The sequence below is a fragment of the Solenopsis invicta genome, chromosome 14, assembly GCF_016802725.1.
Source record: "Solenopsis invicta isolate M01_SB chromosome 14, UNIL_Sinv_3.0, whole genome shotgun sequence".
Lineage (NCBI taxonomy): Eukaryota > Metazoa > Arthropoda > Insecta > Hymenoptera > Formicidae > Solenopsis > Solenopsis invicta.
The window spans coordinates 4,710,280-4,726,149 of NC_052677.1; positions in this window are offsets into that span (position 1 = coordinate 4,710,280).

Sequence of the window (15,870 nt, forward strand, 5' to 3'; positions counted from 1 at the left end):
TACCTTGGACCGAAGCAACGTTTATCGGTGGTACAAAATGTTCTCAGAAGGCCGAGAAGATGTGAACGACGAAGAGCGTTCCGGACGCCCGAGCACTTCAACAACAGACGAAAAAATTAATGAAGTGGAGAAAATGGTATTGGCCAATCGTCGAATCACCGTTAGAGAAGTTGCTGAGGACCTAAACATATCGATTGGCTCGTGCCATTCGATTTTTATCAATGATTTGGGCATGAGACGGGTCGCCGCGAAATTCGTACCAAAATTGCTCAATTGCGACCAAAAACAGCATCGCATGAACATTGCTAATGAGATGTTGGACTCTGTCCGCGACGACCCAAATTTGCTCCAGAGGGTCATAACTGGTGACGAATCGTGGGTTTATGGTTATGACGTGGAAACCAAAGCTCAATCATCTCAATGGAAGCTGCCGCCCGAACCAAGACCGAAAAAAGCGCGCCAAGTTCGGTCGAATGTGAAAGTTTTGCTGACAGTTTTCTTCGATTGCAGGGGCGTGGTGCATCATGAGTTCTTGCCACAGGGTAGAACGGTCAATAAGGAATATTACCTGCAAGTTATGCGCAATTTGCGCGAAGCAATCCGCCAGAAACGCCCGGATTTGTGGAAGAACAAAAATTGGCTTTTGCACCACGATAACGCCCCTGCTCACACATCGTTGCTTGTGCGCGACTTTTTGGCCAAAAACAACACACTAATGATGCCGCAGCCACCGCATTCCCCAGATCTGGCCCCCTGTGACTTTTTCTTGTTCCCTAAACTGAAGAGGCTCATGAAAGGACGACGTTACGCTACGCTTGACGAGATAAAGACGGCATCGAAGGAGGAGCTGAACAAGATAAAAAAAAAATGATTTTTTGAAGTGCTTCGAAGATTGGAAAAACCGTTGGCACAAGTGTATAATATCTCATGGGGATTACTTTGAAGGGGACAAAATAGATATTCATGAATAAATAAATAATTTTTGAAAAAACACAAAATTCGCGATACTTTTTGAACACACCTCGTACGTGTAGGAAGTGCAAAAGGCAGCAAGGAAGAGTAAGAAAAGGAGGGCAATGGGAGGAATGATTGTGAGGATAAGGGAAAGGATAGGGAGAGAAAAGGAGGATAAGGAAAGAAAAGAGGGATTACAAGCAGTAAAAGTAAGTTTAGAGGGAAAGTGGTGGAGGCTAATAAGAGTGTATGTGAATAGAGATTTGGAGGAAAAAATGGGGAAGCTGAGAGAGTGGATGGAAGATAGAGAGAAAGGGGTGACGGTGCTTTCAATGCTAGGACGGGGAGAGAAGAGGCAAGAATAGGTGAGGATGAAGAGGGAGGGGTTGAACAGGGAAAAAGGAGCTCGAAGGATGAAAAGGTGAATAAAGAGGGAAAGAAGCTATGTGGTTATATAGGAGAATTGGGAGGGTCAATATTGAATGGAATCATAAAGACGAATGAGGAGGAGGAATGGACGTATACAGGAGGGAAGGGAAGGACCGTAATAGATTATGTGATCGGGAATGAGGAGACAAGAAGGAAGGTGGAAAAGATTGGAAAAGGTGGAGGATTGGGTGGACTCCAATCATCAGCCGATAATGGTATGGGTGGAGGGAGGAGGGCGGACGGAAAAAAGGACCGGGAAAAGGAAAGGGAGAGAAAGAAGGGGGGTTTGGACGGAGAAAGAAAAAAAAATTTGAGGAATACTTTGAGAAGAGAGATAGTGATGGTGAGGAGTAGTGGAGGTTTGGAGGAAAATGAAGAGAAAAGTAGAAGTGGCATTAGAGAGAGTAGAGAAGGAAAAGAAGAAGGAACGAAGAGGATGGTGGGATGAGGAATGTAGGGATAGGAAAAGAGAGGTTATGGAGGAATTAAAAAGGTAGAGGGAAAGAGGGGAAAAATATAAAGAAATGAGGAGGAAGTACAGGGAGCATTGTGAGGAAAAGAAAAAAAGGGAGAGGGAAATAGAAGGAATAAGATTCAAAAAGAATGTGTGGAAGGTAGTGAATAAAGGAAGGAAAAAGAGAAAGAGAGTCAGGGAAGGGATTGAAATGGGGAAGTGGGATAAACACTTTAGAGAGATACTGAGGGGAGTGAAGTGGAAGATAAGAGAAAAGGTAATGGGGAGAGAGGTAGAGGAGGAGGAAGAGATTAGTAGAGAGGAAATTGGTAGGGCGATAATGAAATTAAAGGACAGAAAAGCGGCAGGAGGGGATGGGATTATGAATGAAGTATGGAAATATGGGGGAAAAGAAATAAGAGAATGGTTTTGGGAAATATGCAATGGAGTTTCGAAGGGAGAGGGATGGCCAAAAGAATGGAGAGAAGGGATAGTGGTACCGATAGTGAAAAAGGGGGAGGGGGAAAAGGTAGAAAACTATAGGAGGGTTACGCTTATGCAAACGGCGATTAAATGTACGCGGTGGTTTTGGCGGAGAGATTGAAGAAAGAAGTGGAAAATAAAGGGATATGACCTCCGAGTCAAACAGGGTTTAGGAGAGGGGTAGGAACAATAGACCACATATACGTGTTAAATTATCTAATAAATAAGAAAATAGCGGAAATGAAAGGTAAAATAGTAGTTATGTTCGTGGATATGAAAGCAGCGTTTGACTCGGTGGATAGGGAAATACTGGTACAGACAATGAGGAGGAAGGGAGTGAGAGAGAATCTGATGGTGAGATGTGAGAAAGTTTTGGAGGAGACAATAAGTAGAGTAAGGGTGGGGGAAAGGGAGGGGGACAACTTTTGGACAGGTAGAGGAGTAAGACAGGGATGTTCGTTGAGTCCATGCATGTTCACACTACTGCTAGCGGATTTGAATGAGGAGTTAGAAAAGGGCGGATGGGGGGGGTGAGTAAAGGGAAGAAAAATCTATTCCCTGGCGTATGCGGATGATGTAGCGGTGGTGGCAGAGGATGAAGCAGGGATGAAAGGGTTAATAAAAACATTAGAAGGATATGTAGAACAGAAAAGATTAGAGGTAAATGTGGAGAAAACAAAAGTGATGAGGTGTAGAAGAGGGGGTGGGAGACAGAAAAAGATAATATGGAAATGGAAAGGAAATGAAATAGAGGAAGTGAAAAGGTATAAATATCTGGGGTACATGATGATAGCAAATGGGGGACAGAAAGAGCATATAGAGGAGAGAGTCAAAAAAGGAGCAGTGGTGATGAGAGAGGTATGGGAAATAGGAAAGAGGAAATTTGAAAAGGACTGGGCTAGAAGGCTGTGGTTATTTGATAGATTGGTGTGGTTAGCTATAGTGCAGAAATTTGGGGGTGGAAAGAAAGGGAAGGAGTAGAGAGGATACAGGACAGGTAATTGAAATGGGTAATAGGGGTGGGAAGGTACATACCGGGGTACATGGTAAGGGAGGAGGGTCAGACGGAAAAATTAAGGGAAGAGCAGGAATGAGGGCATGGAGCTCTGAAAAGAAACTGGGAGAAGGAAGAGGGGGGGGGAGGATTGGCAAGGTTGTGTTGGGAGGAGATAAGAGGTAAAGCGAAGGAAAGAAAAGTGATGGGAAAATGGGAGGAAGAAAGAAGAGGTTTCTATGAAGAATAGAGCTGGAATATCAAGGAGATAGAAAAATTGAGAGAAGAGGGAGGGTTAAGGGGAGAAGAATTGGTAGCAAGAGAGGAGGCGGCAAGAGAGAAAAGGTGGGAAAGATTTAAGAGCTCGAGGTTCAACAGATGGTATAACAGAGTGAAGAGGAAGGGAGTGCCGGAGTACTTGAAGAAGGATTGGAAGGAGGAAAGATGGAAAAGGATTGCAAGGTTTAAATTTAGAGACGGTATGAGAGGAGGTAGGTACTGGGAAGAGAAAGAGAAAAGAAAGTGTAGGATATGTGGATAGGGAGAGGAAACATGGGAACATATATGGAAGGTATGCACGGATTGAGAGACGGAAAAGGGATGGTAAGAGATGGTGGAAGAGGTTTTAGGTGAGAGGGGGGAGGGAGAGGTTTGGATGAAGAAACTGGAAGAGATGAGGGAGGGAGGAGGGTGGCTGAGTATGAATGAGAGTGTGGAAGGAAGAGAAGAAAATGCGGCGGAAACGGGGGTTCAAAAAATGAGTGTCGAGGTATGAATGGATGAGTGATCTTTCTTTCTCTCTCGTGCGTTGTAAAGGATGCAAGAAATAAAATGTTGAAACTATGTAAGCGGAGCGGAAGTCCGCAGTGTACTCCGCAAGGAATAAAGTACCTTCATATATAATAGACAAATTAAATTATTCCCTTGTTTAACACCACGTGCAACAATTTGTTTATCTTTTAAAATCTTGTGAAAACATCCGCGTGATTGCCATTAAAAACAATAAAAAACCTTTTTAATGTATACGTACCGGTTGAAAAAAGTTTTTTCTTTAAACGTGGGACATATGAAACGTCATTAATTTCACCATCAAGCCATTCATTTTTTATTAATCTAGAGATAAGTATTTTATTGCAGCCTTTGACTTTTAAGCCTCTATTATCTCTTGAATAAACATATTCATTACTACATGGTGTTAACTCAATAAACCAATCTTTTTGACAGTAAAGATGTCGCGGTGCACCGCTGTTAAGAATCCAAACGTACTTTTTGTCAGGTTCGGAGAGCGTATTTACCTCGCGAGTAATCGTTTCGTTATTTTTTCCTATCGCGATTTCTTGTACAACAAACGCAGTAAAATTCGCTGAACCGTCACGTTTAAAATCGTTACTTTTATCATTATTTTCTTTATCGTTTGATTTTAATGCCTTTTTTTGCAAAACAATATTTCGTAATATGATCGGTTTTATGACAAAAATTACAAACGATCTTTTTCTTACGCATTGCTAGATTGTTGCTGTCACGTGAGTCTTGAGATTGATGCTGTCCTTGCTTTCCGATGGTGGAGATGCTCGCTGCAGCCAAAGCGGTTGAAGCTTCGTCCATCAAAGTCATCCTAGCTTTTTCTCGTAGCAATCTCTCTTGTAGACGAGGCAGTGTCTGGTCTCCAGCAGTAACGCTGTCCCAAGCCGAAATAAAAGTGTTGTATTTTGATGGTAAGGTTCCGAGTATCTTTGCCATAATTATGATATCCGAAATATTTTCGTCGATTATCTTTAATTGACTCGCCATATTTTCGATCTTAGCAATGTGCTGAGCAATCGAATCTCCAGCGGCCATGCGACATTCGTGGAATTTCATTGTGAGTGTCAATTTGTTCGATGCGCTCTTTTGCTCGTGGATGGCAGAAAACTTCGTCCACATTTCAGCTGCCGTAGTGCATGTAATGAGATATTTCAATTGTGAATATTCAATCGTTGATGCAAAAATGGACATTGCTTTAGCGTCTTTTTTAATCCAAGCATCTTGAAGATCACCATGCACTTCTGGTTTAACTTCAATACTTTTGTAATAACCTGTGTTTTTCCTGTGAAAATTGTAAATTTATTGTAAAAGAAACGAAAAGGTACATACAAGTTTATGATATAGAAATACAGAAACGCAGTATGTACAAGAATGGCAGTGGCTATTTACAATGCTCTTTATTTTCCTCTCGGCTCGCGATCGATGCGAGGGAACGGCGCGGTAGCGTTGTCTTTGTCGTACCCGCTCGGTTACAACGCGTATTCTTCGCGATGTATACCTTTTGCGGTTGGCGGTCCGCGGCACGCGCAGGTTAGGACGCTGTTCAGACGGCGCGTCGGTAGATATTTCGGGATCGTTTACGGCGTCTTAGGAGTTAGGACTCTTAGGAAGGGCCGCTTGGTGGTCGAAGATAAAACACTTACTGTTCCAACGTTAATATAAATGTATATTTCTTCTAATCTTCCCGGTTACACTTGCTCAGTGTCGAAGTATCACTCGTACACTGTCTTCCCGAACGGCCCGGTATATATAGGTCGGCTCTCATCTCCGGATTGTGTTACAAGCTCGACGTGTAAGTCACGCACAGCGAGTAACATACCGGACAGCTGTTCGTTAGACTCTGCCGTCGCTTTCCGATTTTGTTGCGATATTTGTACAGAAATCTGTTGTTTAGTTCGCCAATCGTGTTCCTGCAGCATGCAGCTCCCACGCTTAGCCAAAATTCGAATACCGGAAAGCGACTCAGCAGTAGCTGGTGTAGCGCGATGGTATTTCGGGCCGAAAGCCCGACAGCGTCTTTCAATTTTTTTGCGTATGCGGAATTTGAATCCGCTGCGCGTATGCATAGCAATAGGAATCTTAATTTCCTGTTGCTATGCGCGTTATTAACGTGGTTGTACTGGGTACAACATTATATATACATATATATGTTGTAACAATTGTCTAATAATCTATAAATTATAATTATTTGAGTAATGTTATAATAATCGTCGAATTATATTATTTAGATTATATGATTAGATTATGAACTGTTAAATGTGTAACGTTCACAATTAAATCATTTCCTATTTACAATTCAATGAGAAAAATTAACGTTAAACCAATACATCCTGAGTAATAAATAAATACGGCAAATCAAACTGTCAAATGTAAAATCTTCTTTTCTCTTTTATTGATATATCAATTATTCTATTATGTACGTTAGTTTGAAAATATATTGTTATGCTCGCTTTTCGGCTGACGAAACTGGCCGAAGAAAGATCGATTGATTTGATAGAAGAAGCACGGCCGGCTTTTGCTTTGTTTTGGGACGCGGAGCTGTCACAAGATATTTAGAATAATTTCACCACGATTTATTTGTATAAAGTTATTAAAGTTAGTGTTCCTTTTTATAAAAGAGTGTTCTTTCCTTTCATATCGTAAAAACGAGTTTGCGCGAGAGAACTGTGTATTTGTTTCGTTGACTACAACAATATGTTATGCTAGTTTTTATAAAAAAATTTAATTGTTAGAATTTATTTTATTTTCTCCTTAAATTAACTTGTCTCGTTGAACGCCTCCTCCTAGTAAAAGATCACGCGAGGTCCGATCCCGAGTTAAAGAGATTAGATTCTCTGATTCAAATAAGGACCGACAATCACACTTGGAAGGGCGTCAAAGCGAGTCGTGGCACGGTGACCCAATTTCTAGAATTTCCATAAAAATGCGTTTGCCTTCGTATTGTACGTCCGTCTAGTATGATCACGAGTTAAGGATTTTGTTGTGTCCTTCCCTGCTTTCCCCAAATTCCAGATAGCCTTTCCTTAACCACCTTTCCTTTAAGGCTGGACGTAACATACGCGATCATTTTATGTGGATCTCGACCGTAGATCGTGATCGTAAGTATGTTCGACCAAGATGTCCTGATCGGACTTATTGCGCAGGATCATAAACGAACGTTTCCCATTTCGCGATACAATAGGCGATTTTTGAAAGAGTTGATTTAGAGCAGCCAACTAAACAAGGAACATTAGGCAAACCGAAAATTTAAAAAAATCTAAAACCCTATGTACAAATAGAAGAGTTCATCCATAACACAAAAATATTTTTTGTTTGTTCCCAATTTTAGTTTTAAGAGGTAAAACACTCGTTTGAAAAAATCCGTTTTTCTTTTTTCAAGTGAATATTGTTAAAAATAGAAAAAATAGAAAAAATGTTCTAATCGAAAGTTAAATGACTTGAAGAGTACTTCACAAAAGTAATTAAAAATTTTTTTTATGTTTTTATACTTTTTCCCACCACTTAACTATTTTTTTTAATTTTTATTTCTTTTTATAAGCAAAATAAAACTTATTTCATTACAAATTTATCGATATATGGATAAAGTTATGTTCCGAAATTTTCCAAAAATAATTAAAAACGTTTCTACATGCACGGCATGCGCACCTGTCCGTGCGCTACGAAAGTCCCTCTGTCCGATTTTAATAAGCCTTCAATATGTTGTAGTACAGATAAAACTAAGAGACCCGTATATTTTTATACGTGTCCAATCTCACATTTAGGGGGTAAAACACTCTTTTGAAAAAAATCGGTTTCCTTTTTTCAAAGCGTATACAGTCAAAATTATAATAAAAAAATGTTCTAATTGAAAGATTTTATAAAAAAAAATAAAAATTTTTAAAGATAAAAATAAATGGTAAAAAAAAATAAAAAAGAAATAAAAGTTAAATGGATTGAAGTACTTTATATCAGTGATAAATTAAATTTTTTTAAATTTTCTACCACCATTTCCTTTTTTTTTAATTTTTATTTTTTTAATAAGCAAAATTTTTTTATTAGGATATTTTTTCTATCTCTTAAAGTTTTGACGATATATGCTTTGAATGAAGAAAACCGACTTTTTCAAAGAGTTGTTTTACCCCCTAAAAGTGATATTGAGCACGTACAAAAAGAATACGTGTTCCGTATTTTTTCTGTACAACATATTAAAGGCTTGTCAAAATTAAAGGGGGACACTTCCATAAAGTGTGTACCGTGCGTTATGGAGTGGTTTTTAATAATTTTTGAAAAATGGAAATGTGTCGCAACATAATTTTATCATATACCATTGAATTTGTAATAAAATAAGTTTTATTTTGTTTATAAAAATAAAAAAATTTTGAAAAAATAAATAAATGGTGGGAAAAAGTATAAAAAAATTTAAACCAAATTTTTTTTTACTATAAAGTATTCTTTTTATTATAAAGTATTTTTCGAGCTATTTAACTTTTAATTAAAACATTTTTTTTGTCTTATAGTTTCGATAAAACGATTTTTTTGCAAGGGTGTTTTACCCTCTAAAATTGAAATTGGGCACAAACTAAAAATATTTCTGGGTTATGGATAAACTCTATTGGTATACAAACTTTCAGATTTTCTTAAATTTTCAGGTTGCCTAATGTTCCTTGTAAGTAACATGTACTCCGATATTGTTGTCGTGGCTCAAGACTATAGTAAGTGAAATATATAATGAACGTTTCTACGTTCATTATATATTTCACTTACTATAGTTTTGAGAACTTTGACTTTTACCGCTTTGCACACTCCTTCGTTGATTATCTTAACTCCCCTTTATCCTTTTTATTTCACTCCTACAATAATTACTTAATTATGACAAAAACGTAAAAATTCTTGTATTGCAATTGTAAAACGATAACGGTATTGCAAACGATAAAACTTAAACACACAAATGGATCTGAGAGACCTCATGTAAAGTTTCGAACGCTTGCTGTGTGGAGATAGAATGAAATAGAAGATTTGGACTAAAAAAAATCTTCTCTTTCGATTGATATGATTGATCAACTTTTTTGGTTAACAAAAATTCGAACGGCAGCAAAGTTTTGTTAGAGTTTGTGGGACTACTATTGTGTATAAGTAAAACTTTTTTGTGAGTAATTTTATGTAAAAACGTAACTGGACAAAACACGTTGAGACAGGTCCGTTCACATACCCTAGTAGCAATTTTCTGCAAGACTGCTGAAAATCTTGCAGCAGATTCTTGAAAAATTCTGCCAATAGGACGTTATGATTTGCTTCCTCATTCTGTTTAATTCTTCTGAAAGATTTTGCAATCAAATTCTTGCAAGAAATTTGTATATATATCTGCAACAAGATTTGTAAAATTCTTTCACCAGAATATTAGTATAGTTTTAAAATGGATTAAAAAAAGATTAAGATTGAATTAAACATTTAATTTATGTACAAGATTAAATAACAATACAAATTATTATTTACATGTAAAAATAAAAAATTTTATGTGGAATAGCGTTCCACATAAACATCATGTTTGAAAAGAATGAGAGCGAGTATTCGTCTCAAGGTTATAACAAGCAGCTCTTATATAAAAGCTTACTGAAGTATGAACTGGACAGTCAGCCGCGGCGACGCTTAGATATATCGCTTGTGGCCGCACTTAACTCACGAGAAGATCTTCCGCGGCGTGGCCGCCTAGCGGTGGCACCAGCACTCACTTGTTAAATCCATTTCATTCCGAAATTGTTATAAACCTTGCATCTTTCTGTCGTTGATTAAACAGAATCTGTACAATATCTGCACAAAATCTGCGCGTCATTTCCGTTGTAAGAAACTTACAGAAATCTGCTGATCATATTTGAACAAGATCTGTAAAATATCTCCTACTTCTGTTGAAAAAATCTTATGTCTCTGCTGAAAAACATTGCTAGACTGTTTACAGACTGCAGTTGCGGGAAGAACTTGCTTTAAGATAGCTCAATATTCTGTGCTGACCTGCTGCTGAGAACAAACGTGTTTTCGTGCGCTCCGCATATTCGATCACGCTGTGCTCACGTGCCTACGCTTTCACGTTTGCTTTATATCCCCGACTTTAATCTGCTATTAATTATCTGAGCATATTTATGTTGCACTGATTGGTGACTCTGCGCGGGTCTCGTTCGTGCGTGTAGCCTATTGCATTGTGAACTGCAATCTCGCGTATTCTAAAACGGCGTTTCGCTGCTTTGTCTGGTCACGTCGTCTTCACGTGGACACAGTCGTCTCATATACTCGCCACTTTAATTGTTATTAGCCCTCTGAGTAGCCATCTGATGGTGCGCGAACTGGTGTTTATGCGTGACTTGTTTGCGTGTGCAACCCGCTGCACCGTGAAGTGCATAGCAGCAATCTGGTATACTTTTGGCGGCATTGCGCTACCTTACGTCGTTCACGCCGTTTTCACGTGAACACAGTCGCTTTGTATGCTCTCGACTTTATTTATTATTAGCCGTCTAAATACATTGATGGTGTGCGGATTAGTGTTTGTTGTGAGACTTGTGCGCGTGTGCAACCCGCTGCACTGGGAGCTGCATAACAGCAATCTGTTATACTTTTGGCAGCGTCGCGCTACCTCGCATCATCACGCTGTGCTCACGTGAACACGTTTGCGTCGCATACCTGCAACTTAAAAACATATTTTTAATTATCTAAGTTTACTGATTGTGTGCGGGTCGGTTTTGCGAGACTTGTGTGTATACGCAACCGGCTTCACCGTAAACTGCAATTCTTATATCGCACTACTTTTGCCCGGTCACGCTGTACTCACGAAAGACATGTTTTGCCTCATCTACTCGCGACTTGTTGTTTATTTTCACTTGTGTTCGGACCGCCATTTCTTGGCCTGCAGACCCCGAATGCATTGGTGACTTGAGCGATTTATTGTTGCATGACGTTCCCGGTTTGCCGTGGCTTTCGACGCGCTGTATTTTAACTGCAATTTTTACGTCATGGCTCAGCATTGCTTAAAGTGCAAGCGTTTTCTACCAGAATCGCTTTTATGTACTGCGTGCAACACTAAAAATAATTTGACAAAACCAAGCAACACCCTTCCTGCAAGCTCAAAGACATTTTTGTGCCCGTTTGTTTCCGCCCCCCTCCCCTCTCCCCGACGCCCCCGGTGCACCGGTTATAGATATTTCTCCCCACCAACCATCGCGCTATGCATCTGGGTCCCAGCGGGTACTACTACGGATCCTGCGGTGTCGACTGACCTACTTAGCACTCTAACTGTCATCAACTCTAATATATCGGCACTGGCGGCGAAGATTGATGGCCTGGAATCGAAGATCGGGCTTATTGACTTGATTAATGTTAAGCTCGATTCTCTGGACACAAAGATACGCTACGTCGAGGAGATGATGTCGGGGATCGATGAGGTGCGCTCATCAGTCGACCAGTTGTCTGCCACTGTGGGCCGGCTCGCTGCCTGCCAGGATTCTTTTACCGATAAGTACGAGAAGGTTGATCGGCGATGCTTGAGACTGGAGCGCTCTTTGGCGGAGGCGTCCTCTTCATCTGCGGGGAACCGTAGCCTTGAGGATGTAATGGCTCGGCTCGATCGGTGTGAGCGCGACCAGAGAGACCGAGAGCTCATTATTTTTGGCATCCCGGACGCATTCAACGCGAGGATAAGGTGAACACGCTTAGACTTGTTTCCACATGTCAAGGTTCAACTTTCTCGCCTGGTGATATTGAGTTCTCACGTAAGATTGCGGCTCGCTCCTCTTTGTCATCGCCAATTATAGTCAAGTTTATGACTATTGCTAAGAGGAATGAGTGGATTGCCCGCGGCCGAAAGAATCTTGTGGCCTTGGATATTTTGGACTCCTGGCCTCCAAATAAAGTTAACATTCTTGAGCGTGCCACGCTGTTTGAGCGGATACTTCTTGCTGAGGCGAGGAGTGTCGCGGCGCGCACTGGGATTAAATATGTCCGGATGCGTCGCGGTCTGGTTTACTTCCGATGTGCTGATGGCTAGTCCTCCCACCGTTATCGCCAGAGTCAATGCATCGTGCTGCTTTTGTCGGGAGACCCTTGGCTGCGGTTTCGTCGGCCCGGCCTTGGCCCTCATTGTCTCTGCGGGCCGCGTCCTGACTCTTCCTGTTCGCCTCCTTGTTTCATGTGTCTCTTTCCCAAAGCACTGCGTCTCTCCCAACTCTCGTCTCTGACTTTCTGTCCTCTTGTTTATTGTCTTCTCCCCCTATTCTATCTGTGTCCTCATCGCAGTCATATGCGCATAGAGACAGCGGTCACTCATCGGCTTAGTTGCCATTACAGTTATCATCTCGTAACTCTTTCTGTATCACACACGTAAATGCCCGCTCTCTGACGCCACATTTTTCTACTATTAAGGACCTGCTGTTATTAAGTCGTCTTGACGTCCTCACCATTAGCAAAACATGGCTAAACGAGGGGGACGACTCCAATCCTTTGTCTACCGCCTCGTTCGCTCTGACAGGTCGTCTAGTATGTGTGACGCGGCCTTGTATATCTGCGACCTTTTGTCATTTATAACTCTTGATGCGGTCCTCCCTCTCGTGTAATCAACTATAGATGTAGTTAGTGCCATTGTTTACCTGTGTGATAAACGCTTAGCCGTTGTTTCTGTATATTGACCTTCACGTTCTCCGCTTTCGGACTTGCATATTATCAAATCCTACCTGGCGCGCGTCGCGTCTACAACTGATGCAATTATCTGCACTGGTGACTTCAACATAAATATGCTTGACCATTCAAACGTAAGTGTGCGTCACTTGGCATATATTATGTCGTACTTTTCTCTCGAGCAAATTATAACTTCTCCCACTTGCGTTACGCGTGACACGGCTACGCTGATTGATTTGCTTTTGTAATGTACTGTTTTTCTTCGCGCGGATCAGCTCGCCGGAGCGGTGTGAGAGAAAAGGTTCGAACGGGAAGAGAGGAAAGAAGTCGGGCTCGGAAATAATTACGCGGCGGCGTATGACATATAGCGAATGTACATTTATTCTTTCTGTATGCGGAATAGAAAGATTACAGATACGATGTGCGCGCGGACGGATAAAGCAAATGAATTCGAAATAGTGCGCGGACGGACAGATTTCAAAACGCGAATATCTACACGGCTATGTACAGGCGACAGCGAGGCGTCGCTAGGCGACGAAATGACATTTCGATGCAGGCGCGGTTTTTCGCGGCTAGTGTTGCGCGATGGGCAGGGCTCACGGCGCAACGTTGCGGTACGCGAATCGGTAGGACAGCCGGGCGGCCGCGTGCGTGCCGGGAGCGATGGCGGTCTGGAAGCCGCGGAACGCATCAAGTACCTCGACCGAAACCCCGTAACGGCGATTCCATTTTCTTTTGCGTTCCGCGGAGGAGCAGAGAAGTCTGCTGTTCGGGAGCTGGTTGGGAGTCTTTCCCTCGTCAAGGACCTTGGCGAGAGTCGGACGTCCGTGCTTGCGAGAATGCGGGAGAAGAAGGAATGGGACGTACCTTTGCCGTGATCAAGACGCTTCGACCACTGTTTTTCCGTGATATCAGACGCAGCGGATCGGGCGATGCTGGCTGACGGGAAAAAGCGACTTTACGGAGCACGCAGCCCTATATATACCCGGCGACTCTGTTTGCTTCTGTCATTTTGGCGCGGAGTCGCCGAAGTGGGACGAGCAAGCGCTTTCTCGTGTGCGCGTGCGCGCCAACTTAGCGCGCGCGATGGCTCGACACGGTTTTACCGCGCGTAGCTTGTGGTATCTTTATAATTGGGTGCTCGAGGCACCCCCGATTATAGTCCGGCGGCTCTTTCTCCAGCTGTTGGTGACCGGGGACGATGCACATTATTTCTCGGGCGTGCATTCTCGTTACACTGCTGCTATCAGAAAGGAGAAGCAGGCGTTTTTGTCCTCTGGTCTTAAGCAGGGTTCGTCAATTCTGGCGCAACCTTTCCTCCATTGGAGGTCACAATTCATCGTCAAGTAACATTCCTTTTCACCTTCTTAATCCCACAATACTCAATGACTACTTTATCTCTTCTCTTCCTACAGCTACGTGCTCTTTTTCTATCCTTGGTCATTTTCTCTCCTCCCAGCCTGCGATAGACGTCTCCTTCTATTTCCGTCCTATTGCTATGTCAGACCTGTATGGAGTGCTAAGGAAGGTTAGGCTCACCTCAGCTGGCTCTTTCGACCTCTCCGGGGTTATTCTCTTTCACTCCATACCATATTGTCTTTAACCTCTCCTTCATATTCTGAATTTCTGTCTCTCCAAAAATGTGTTTTCTTTGTCCTGGAAACTATCTACTGTCTTTCCCTTTCCTAAATCTCGTGATTCAGATTCTTTGTCCTCTCTCCGTCCTATTTCTCTTCTTCCCTTCCTTTTTAAACTTTTCGAATCCATCTGTTTTTAACAATCAAACTCTTTCTCAGCAAGAACAGACGTTATTCCCAAATTTCAGTCCGGATTTTGCCGTTTGCACAGTACAGTTACTGCCTTACTACATTTATCCGACACAGTCTTTACTAACCTCAATAAAAGTCTACTGTCATCTCTAATTACGTTTGATTTCTCGAAAGCCTTTGACACCATAAATCACGAACTCCTTGCAAAACTGCGCCATTACGGTCTATGTAATTCTGCTCTCTCCTTCTTTTGCTCCTATTTAATTAATCGTTTTCAACGTGTAATAACCTACAATCTGCAACGCACCTTCTCCTCGTTTCAAAAAGTTCCGTCCGGCGTCCCGCAGGGTTCCATTCTCGGTCCATTCCTTTTTAGTATTTTTATAGCCGATGCCACATTGCTACCACTCTTGTCTCATGTGTACTTATATGCCGATGATGTGTTGCTCGTCAACGCGTTTCATAACACTGACTTGATCGGCATACAGTCCCTCCTAAACGCTGATCTCCAGATAATTTTTTACTTTTGTCGCAGGCAAATAGTCTTCACGTAAATCATTCTAAATCCTTTCTCATAGTCGTTGGCTCCTCTCAATCTTTATCCCGCACTCCCCCTCTCACCGTCTATTTAAATTTGATTCCCATTATCTCTCCCCCCCCTCTCTATCAAAATCCTGGATCTTCACGTGGATGCTCTATGGTCTTTTGAAACCCATGTTAGGATCAAGTGCAGAGCCGCGTACTTTCGTTTTTGTCTACTATATCCTTTACAAAATATCTTGTTTACTTCACAAAAACTCCTTGTCTTTCAACTTTTCGTCTTGTTTCTATTTGACTACGTAGATGTTGTGTACATTTCCGCATTAACAAAAAAACCTCTTACGCAGAATCCAGCTTATACAAAACTCCTATTTGCGTTTTGCGCACGGTTCCAGGAAATTTGATATTACGCCTTTTTTGCAGCTTCTGGATGGTTAAATACCTACCAGAAATACGTGCTTTACTTGTGCTGCCTCGTCTTCAATGTACTACATAACAACACTCCTCAATATCTTCGTGAGCGATTACATTTTTGCAGTGAATTTCATTCTGGCTTGTCTTCTAGTACAAGATTTCAATCTTTGCTGTCCTAGCCTGTTCATAGAACGTCCAGGTTCCAATCTGCGTTTTCATATGCTGCTGTCAAACACTACAATTCCCAGCCATCACATATACATTCTTCCTTTTCTCTCCAAGCATTTAAAACTGCCGCTTCTAAGCATATTTTGCACTATTAGCAAGCTACTACTGCTATTATTAAATATACGACCATCACTATTTTGTATAGCATTATTAATATTTCTGCGCTC